Source organism: Impatiens glandulifera, chromosome 7 (genome assembly GCF_907164915.1).
Source record: "Impatiens glandulifera chromosome 7, dImpGla2.1, whole genome shotgun sequence".
Taxonomy (NCBI): domain Eukaryota; kingdom Viridiplantae; phylum Streptophyta; class Magnoliopsida; order Ericales; family Balsaminaceae; genus Impatiens; species Impatiens glandulifera.
The window spans coordinates 28,277,949-28,288,392 of record NC_061868.1 but is presented as its reverse complement, the minus strand read 5'-3'; positions in this window follow the sequence as shown (position 1 = coordinate 28,288,392).

The window sequence follows — 10,444 nt, the reverse complement described above, 5'->3', positions numbered from 1 at the left end:
GAATGAAATCTTGTCAGACAGTTGTAGATGATTTTTTTCTTCGAAACTTCATAATTTGTTTATTAAAAAATTCAAAAAGAGGTGACCTTAAATTCTAGAATGCCTTAAAAACTTAAAAATCTAGTCCATCCTGAAAGAAGGTTGGCTCCTAAACATATGGGAAGTAAAAGAGCTACAAATGTAAACATTATTTAGGAAGATCATGTTCTGTAGAATAATCTTGCCTCCAATTTGTAGATTTTATGTAGAGTTTGTGAGTTTTTAGGGAGATAACTGTATACAGACAATGAGTCTGACTTTTCTTATTAAAATTAAATTATCGTATAATTTACAATACAATAATGAGAATAAAAAGTAGGGATAGTGGACAATACAATAATGAGAATAAAAAGTAGGGATAGTGGACGGTTAAATAATTGTCCTATTATCACACTAAAATTATAATAATTATAATAATATTCACACTTCTCTTCAAATTTTCAAATGTCTTAACTTGATACATAAGTTTTCAAATTATAATAATAGTTTGCATCCTAACTTGGTACACAAGTTTTCAAGTGTCTCTTCGGTAATAATTTGAAATTGGGTTGAAATGTATAGACGAGTTCAACATCCTATTGTTCTTTAAGAAACGAAGTGTCTATCCATTTTAATGTGCTTTGTTTGTCATGGTCCTTGATAATATTATGTAGAAAAATAAAGAAAATAGAGAAATTTTATTTCTTGTGTTTTTGTTGTTATTCTTACATAAGACATCTAGTGCTTAAATAGTAAAATTACATTTGCAGAAAAAGAAATAATTAAATAGTAAAATCATGTAATTGATAATCAACGGCCAATTAGCAAATCAATTAGTCTAATTGATTGATTTACAAATCAATTAGTCTAATTGATTGATTTGCTGCTGATTTTCTCAACATTCCATTCTTAAAATTATTTTTCTTCCAGAATAATTCTACACTCCCCCTCAAGTTGGGTAGTAGATGTTGAGACTACCCAACTTGCCACAAACTTTCTCGAGTCGGCTTGGTATGTATGTCAGCCACCTGATTGCGGGATGTAACGTAGAGGAGTGTAATAGAGTCTTGACAGAGATTGAAGAGGGTGTTGCCGATGAATTGTTGATGACATTCTTTCAATTTGACTGATTCAAAAATCATGATTCACTTAGTTAGAGGAGTGGCTCTTGGCTCTTGGCTCAGCTCTTGAAGTGAAAAGTGATAATTTTTTAACAGATTAAATGTTGGAAGAAATCTTTTTTTTTTTAATTAAATAGTAAAATCATGTAATTGATAATCAACGGCTAATTAACAAATCAATTAGTCTAATTGATTGATTTACAAATCAATTAGTCTAATTGATTGCTGACTTTCTCAACATTCTATTCTTGGAATTATTTTTCTTCCAAGATAATTCTACACTCCCCTCAAGTTGGGTAATAGATGCTGGGATTGCCCAACTTGCCACATACTTCCTCAAATCGACTTGGAAGAGCTTTGATTAGAATGTTAACCACCTAATAGGAAAGACATTGGGCAACTATGAGAGTGGAGAGGATGTTGTCGAGGAGATGGAAATGTTGGAAGAAATCTGTCGAGACATGAAGACGATGCTTGCCAAAAAAAAAGGAGAAAAATTAAATCTGCCGAGACACGAAGACGATGCTCGATACAGATTCGACTAAACTATAAAAAACGCACTGAGATTTTTGATAAATAATTTTAGAGAAATATGAGATTATAGAATCATTTGAGTTCTCCTCCAATGGCTATTTCCACCATTGGAGGAGGCAGCGGAAAATTGTGAGTCGGTTTCTTCAAGATGAAAAATCCCGCTCTAATACCATGTAGAAAAATGAAGAAAAGAGATAAACTTTATTTCTTGTATTTTTGTTGTTATTCTTACATAAGACATCTAGTGCTTAAATAGTAAAATTACATTTGCAGAAAAGGAAATAATTAAATAGTAAAATCATGTAATTGATAATCAACGGCCAATTAGCAAATCAATTAGTCTAATTGTTTGATTACAAATCAATTAGTCTAATTGATTGATTTGCTGCTGATTTTCTCAAGATTTCATTCTTAGAATTATTTTTCTTCCAGAATAATTCTACGTATTATTAGCCGCAAGATTGTCCCTATAGAGTTTAATTCCGGTGTTATCAATAATCCCAATTTCTTTCAAAATTTTGAGAGCCTATATTATACCCTCGCATAATCTAAGAGTGAGTCAACACCACATTAGGACAGAACTAATTACTTGTTGCTTCTCCATCTTACAAGAAGTGAACCTCTTGTCCAATAATGTCTCCAGCCAATATACATCACTATAAAATGACATCTCGATTCTTAGTTTGTAGAAACATTCGCCATGTTCATAGTTAGGCTTCCCTTAATGTACCTCAAGATTCGATAAATGATGAATTTGAGAAGGATTGTTCATGAATTGACTAACTACACTAATAGAAAACCATTGTCTAATTGTGTGTGAGACAAATATATAATTGATATATCTCTTATGAACTAATAAGATATAATTATTTCTAGATTCAATCTTGTTGTAGGGATTCATAGAAGTGTCAGTTGGTTGGTAGTTAAAGAGTATTTCGTTGGCACATGAAAATACATTTAGATGATTGAGCTATTTACGTACCAATGAAGAACTTGGGATGTCTATGATCTTTTGTTTGAATTCTCGTGATAACATATTTGTCAAATCTATCCGTTCTATCTTATCATCAACTAACAAATAATATCATTAACATATACAATTAAAATTGTTATTTTCTTATCATAATTTTATTGAACGCATAATCATATTAACTTTACAAGTATCATGAATTTATGACTGATTTATGAACTTATCAAATCATCACATGAACGTTTTTGTATGTCATATAATGATTTGTGAAGTCTACAAATTTTAGTTTCTCGTGACTTAGAGTTCAAACCTGATAGAATATCCATATATACATATTCTTCCAAGTCTCCTTAGACCAACTTCAATCGAAAAATCTATTTTTAAACTCATTTTATTGTAAATGTCACATCAAACAGTAATTCTTCTCTAACCAAAAAATATATTCTCAAGCCCAAAAGAATATTATTATAATATTCTTCTTTACATCCACTTTTTAATATTATCTCATATATTTTACAAACTTAAAAATTACACCACAATATTATAATATCTTTTAATTATTTTAAACTTAATTATAAAAATTCAAAAATTACAATACACAAACACAAAAAAAATACATATGAGATTGAAATAAAAAATTATTCGTACAAATAAAAAGGAGATAATTTTATATTTTGTGTATTATTGTATTTGTATTTTGTGTATTATTGTAATGTATTTTGTAATATTTATAATTATTATATAATTATATATATATATATATATATATATATTCAAGTAATTTTTTAATATTATTATAAAAATTTTGAACATTATTATAAATCTGGAACATTATTATAAATTTATATTATATAAAAAATATTATATTAATGAATTAAATTATATAAATTAAATTAATAATTATATAAATAAATTTAATATAAAATATAGGATAAAAATAAAAATATAAACAAATTAAAATATAAACAAATAAAATATATAAACAAATTAAAATATAAATAAATTAAAATATAAATAACTTATATAAATTAATTATATAAATAAGTTTAATATATAAAATTAATTAAATAAAGATTTAAGGACTAAAATGTAAATAATAAAAAAATTATGTTAGAACCGCATTTATGCGTGCTTTGTAAAGAGAAAATGAGAAATCCCATTTTGGGTATATGTTTTGCAGCTCGGTTGGAGACAAAATCCCATTTTAGGTATGGATATGCAACTCGGTTGGAGATGGAGATGGTCTTATAGAAAGATATTTTTAACATCTAGTTGATACAAAGACCAACCTTTGCAAGATGTTAAAGACAATAAGATTGTGATGGTATTTAGTCTTGCCACGGGAACAAACGTCTCTTGATAGTATATACCATATGATTGAGAGAACAATTTTGCTACACATCGTGCTTTGAATCATTCTATCGTTCCATTGTTATTGTTTTTCACTTTGAAAACACTTGCATCCAATTTCCTTTTTACTAGATGGAAAATCACAAACGAACTAAATTCCATTTAATATAGCTTCTTTCAACATTAGTAGAAACTTGTATATTATCATGAGTGGAAAGACAAGCTTAATGTGGTAATAGACTTTCATATGAGAAAATGTTATCGATTGGATGTTGCGTACAAGTTCTCCTCCCTTTTCTCCAAGCAATAGGAAATCAATAAAATTATCATCAATAAACTAGGATTATGATCAAGTTAAATACATGAGTGATCCTCTTGAGTTGAATTATACATAGACGAGAAGGAATGTAATCTGAAGATGAACGAGGAGGAATGAGAGAGGTGAATGAATGAGGAGTAGATGTATGTATCGACTCAACAATGGGAGAAGATACCATTGTGAGTTGATATTCTTCTAGATTATTCCCTCTGAATAAGCTGGAAAATACAGTTGATTCTCAAGGAAGGTTAGGTTTACGTTTTCCTCGTATGAGAGAAACATTGATATCTTTTTGAAATGGAAAATATCCAATAAATAAGCATTTAATAGATTTATGATTGAGTTTGCTTTGTTGAGAGTGAATGTGAACAAATGAGGAAGAGTTGAAAAAACAATTTTAGTGTGGGAATGGTAGTAGGTGATAGATAAGTTTAAAATTGAAGGATTTTAGAAGGAACATGACTAAGGAACATATTCTCGAAGCTGTTCAATTTTTAAACTAATTTTGATAAAAGAATTTGGTAAATCAAATAAAATTTACACTAAATTCAAACCTGAATTATTATTAAACGGTGAAATTTGATTAAAATATTATTTACTATTTGGAATGACTTTCTCTCTACTTTATTTATCGCTAGAATAGAAGACTTTTTTTCTAGTGAATTATTCTGAAGGTTTCTCATCTAGTGATTTAAATTTCTCAATAAAGTTTAGATAAATCAAGCCATACTTTGATAATACAACAAAATATATCAACCATGAATGCATAATATGGTATGCATGGGTGATTGACAATCGGGTGAATATGACAATCAACTAATGATAACAAATGAATGATGTGAATATGACCTGATTAAAGACATTGACTTCACAAAAAAATCATCTAGATGCAGATCCATGGTTAGACTCATAATTGAAATAAATGTCACATTACCGATCTAGACAGACATCAAAATAACCATAGATGGAAAATTAAGTATTTTGATAGCATTCAAGTACGAAAAACTCAGAGATAAATGGCACGATTGGAAAAAAATACAATAATCATGTAGAATCTCCGTACGACTTTTGGATGAAAGCATATTCTACATGTCCTAAGCCCCCATGAGATAACATATCACTTTTGTCAAATAGGAAATGAGTTACCTGCACGGAACATAAGAGAAGATAAAATAACACTTGGAGATGAAGAGACGCGAACCTTCAAGGAACAATTAAAGATGAAACAATAGAGTGAGGAAATGAGTTACCTGCACTAAAGGAATAGGAGTCTTGACAAAGGAATTCAAGAACTCCTAAGGAATGATTCGCATGAATATGCGACTTTCTGAAATATGGAAGATTTTGACAAATGGGTTGAAGAGATCTTGAGGGATGATGCGCATGAAAATGCGGCATTCTAAAACAAGAAGATTCTTTGACAAGAATGTTCAATAAATCTTTAGGGACGATGCGCATGAAAATGTGACTTTTTGAGATATAGATTCTTGACAATCGATTCAAGAAATCTCAAGAAAGTTGCGCATGAAGATGCGACTTTCAGACGATGAAGATTCTTGACAATCAGTTCAAGAGATCTCAAGAAGTTGCGCATGAAGATGTGACTTTCAGATTGTCAAGATTCTTGACAATCTGATAGGATTGGCTTTATCGATAGAGATGGGGGTCTGGCTAAGGATGAAGGCTTATGAAAAACGGTTTGAAAGAAATCCTGTTAAGGATTTAATTCGCTTTCTATTCTACGCAAACACTTGTAAACACTTGAAACAGATTCAAGGCGGAATTGTTTACTTGGGTTTGAAGCACAAGATGAAATATGAAAAGATGACAAATGAAATAACACAGCAGTTTGTTTATGGATGTTCGGAGAAACTCTCCTACGTCACCCCTTCTTCCAACCACCGGAAGGATTCACTATAATATGATTCGAATCAAATACAGTTTACACACACTTAGCTCACTATTGAACATAACACTTTTGTTCAATTACAAGATGAAGAATATCACTCAATTAAAGGTGTTTTGATTCTAGCTCTCTCTTGATTCACACACAGTACAATCAGAAAACAGCTTCACAGTATGAATATTCAAAAGCTTGAATTCTCAAAGATCGACAAGTTCGTAAGGTTAGCAGTTCTTCTTGTTAAGGTTGATTGTCCGCTGTCCTTTAAATTTGTTAAATACTGAGAAGGAGCTAACGGTCGAATCTTTTAGAATAATATGTGGCACTCTTCCATTGGAAAGCCTCCATTGTACACAGCAGGTTCTGAGCACAAGGATCATGACCGTACACCACTGGTAGTGCGCCGAATATTCCATCAGGAATGTACCTGCAAAACAAGTAATGTGAGGAAAATTCTCTTACGTGGCATTCCTTGGTTGGTTGCATATAGCTGTTGTACTAATCTTCACTAGAAAGTGGAGCAGGAGTAGAGTACAACTATCGCACATGGGTAGGTGAAATGCTAGCTTCAAGCAAACTACTTAAGCTGAGCATTAGACGTATTTCAGTTAGACGGATTGTGAAAATCAGTCTAATGAAATCAAACATCTCCTTCTAATAACCGAGTCTATTAGACCGCCTAGTCTAATAGAATTAGACTACACGTCTAATTATAATAACCATTAGACTGCACGTCTAATTCCACTGAGTTAGACTGCCACGTCTAATTCCGGTTCTACCTCAGACTTGTCTGAAGGAGTTAGACTCACGTCTAACTTTCACTAATTAGACTACACGTCTAATTATCAAATAACCATTAGACTGCACGTCTAACTCCACTGAGTTAGACTGCACGTCTAATTCCGGTTCTACCTCAGACTTGTCTGAAGGAGTTAGACTCACGTCTAACTTTCACTAATTAGACTACACGTCTAATTATCAAATAACCATTAGACTATACGTCTAACTCCACTGAGTTAGACTACACGTCTAATTCTGGTTCTACCTCAGACTTGTCTGAAGGAGTTAGACTCACGTCTAACTTTCACTAATTAGACTACACGTCTAATTATTCAATAACCATTAGACTGTACGTCTAACTCCACTGAGTTAGACTACACGTCTAATTCCGGTTCTACCTCAGACTTGTTTGAAGGAGTTAGACTTACGTCTAACTTTCACTAATTAGACTACACGTCTAATTATACAATAACCATTAGACTGTACGTCTAACTCCACTGAGTTAGACTACCACGTCTAATTCCGGTTCTACCTCAGACTTGTCTGAAGGAGTTAGACTCACGTCTAACTTTCACTAATTAGACTACACGTCTAATTATCAAATAACCATTAGACTGCACGTCTAACTCCACTGAGTTAGACTGCACGTCTAATTCCGGTTCTACCTCAGACTTGTCTGAAGGAGTTAGACTCACGTCTAACTTTCACTAATTAGACTACACGTCTAATTATCAAATAACCATTAGACTATACGTCTAACTCCACTGAGTTAGACTACACGTCTAATTCTGGTTCTACCTCAGACTTGTCTGAAGGAGTTAGACTCACGTCTAACTTTCACTAATTAGACTACACGTCTAATTATTCAATAACCATTAGACTGTACGTCTAACTCCACTGAGTTAGACTACACGTCTAATTCCGGTTCTACCTCAGACTTGTTTGAAGGAGTTAGACTTACGTCTAACTTTCACTAATTAGACTACACGTCTAATTATACAATAACCATTAGACTGTACGTCTAACTCCACTGAGTTAGACTACACGTCTAATTCCGATTCTACCTCAGACTTGTCTGAAGGAGTTAAACTCACGTCTAACTTTCACTTTCTATTAGAATGCACGTCTAACTCCACTGAGTTAGACTGCACGTCTAATTCCGCACATATTAGACTATCCGTCTAATTGCAAATATATTCGACTACACGTATAACTCCGATGAGTTAGACTGTACGTCTAATTCCGAATATCTATTAGACCATCCGTCTAATTACAAGTCTATTAGACTACACATCTAACTTCGCTGAGTTAGATTGTACGTCTAATTTCGAATACATTAGACTTACGTCTAATTCCGTGTATATTAGACTTACGTCTAATTCCGTGTATATTAGACTTACGTCTAATTCCGTGTATATTAGACTTACGTCTAATTCTATACATTCATTAGACTACACGTCTAATTACGATGAGTTAGACTGTACGTCTAATTCTATGCATTCATTAGACTACACGTCTAACTCCGATTAGTTAGACTGTAAGTCTAATTCTATGCATTCATTAGACTACACGTCTAACTTCGATGAGTTAGACTATACGTCTAATTCTATGCATTCATTAGACTACACGTCTAACTCCGATGAGTTAGACTGTACATCTAATTCTATGCATCGAATGCCAAAATCGGTCTAATGATCCTCATTAGAGCCAAGTCTTATGAAATATTGTTTCAATACACCTGCATCAAAACTCATAAGTCATTTCATCATCAAAATCTCAATGGTTAAATTATTTCAACACTCAGTCAAAATAATTTGACCAAACACAATCTATTCAAGTGATCTCAAGGAAGTTACACATGATAATGAAACTTTAGTGATAAATTCTCGATAATCGATTTTGAGACATTTGAAAGAGTGCGCATGACTATGTAACTTTGGGAAATGTGCATGACAATGTAACTTAAGTGACGGATTCTCGAAAATCGTTTCGAGACATTTGGAAAGTGCGCATGACAATGCGGCTTACAACAGTAAATTCTCGACAATCGGTTTAGAGACATTTAGAAAAGTGTGCATGACAATGCGACTTACAACGACGAATTCTCGACAATCGACTTCGAGACATTTAGAAAATGTGCATGACTATGCGACTTACAATGATAAATTCTCGACAATCGATTTGAGACATTTGGAAAGTATGTATGACAATGCGGCTTAAAACGACGAATTCTCGATAATCGACTTCCAGACATTTGGGAAATGCGTATGACTATGCGTCATACAATGATAAATTCTCGACAATCGATTCGAGACATTTGGAAAGTGCGCATGACTATGCAGCTTACAACGACAAATTCTCGACAATCGACTTCGAGACATTTGGGAAATGTGCATGACTGTGCAACTTACAACGATAAATTCTCGACAATCGATTTGAAACATTTTGAAAATGCGCATGATTATGAGACTTACAACGATAAATTCTCGACAATCGATTCAAGACATTTGAAAAATGCGCATGATAATGCAGCTTACAACGACGGATTCTCGACAATCGACTTTGAGATATTCTAAAAAGTGCACATGAAAATGCAACTTACAATGACAGATTCTCGACAATCGACTTTAAGACATCTTGGAAAGCGCACATAACTAGTAAAAAAGCGTAAATGGCGACCATGTCCACCGATTGATTGTAACACCAATCGATATTATTAGAATAATATCGATTGATTATAATACCAATAAGTATTATTAGAATAATATCGATTGGTGTTACAATAAATCGATATTATTCTAATAATATCGATGGTATTATAACTAGTCGGTAAAAGTCCATTAATAATATCGATTCGTTATAATATCAATCGGGATAGCCCTAAAATATCTTGGAAAAATGGGCTGCAATTTTGCCGCGTTTTTGAAGTCATAGTAACGATTGTTGTTTCCATTAATCGGTATTGCTTAATTAATTAGTAAAAAAATCTGAGAGCTTCTCTCTCTTCTTTCCCTATTGCGTTTACTCTAACGAAATTGCAAAGATCTCTACTATGACTAGCGATCTTCTTCTAGGTAAGATCTTCCTCTTCCGTTGATATAACATAACCCAAATTGATATATATATATATATATATTTATGTTTTATATCGATTTAGGTTTTGATATTGATTTAGGTTTGATATGGATTTAGGTTTTGATATGACTTTTTGATATGAATTTAGGTTTTGATATTTATTTAGATTTTGATATGCCTTTTTGATATGGATTTAGGTTTTGATATGAATTTAGATTTTGATATGGATTTAGGTTGTGATATGGATTAGGTTTAGGTTTGGGATTTGATATAGATTTTGATTATATAATTGAATATAGATCTTGTATTAGATTGTCATTCTAGATTGTCATTATAGATCTTGTATTTTTTTCAATAAATATAATAGATATCCC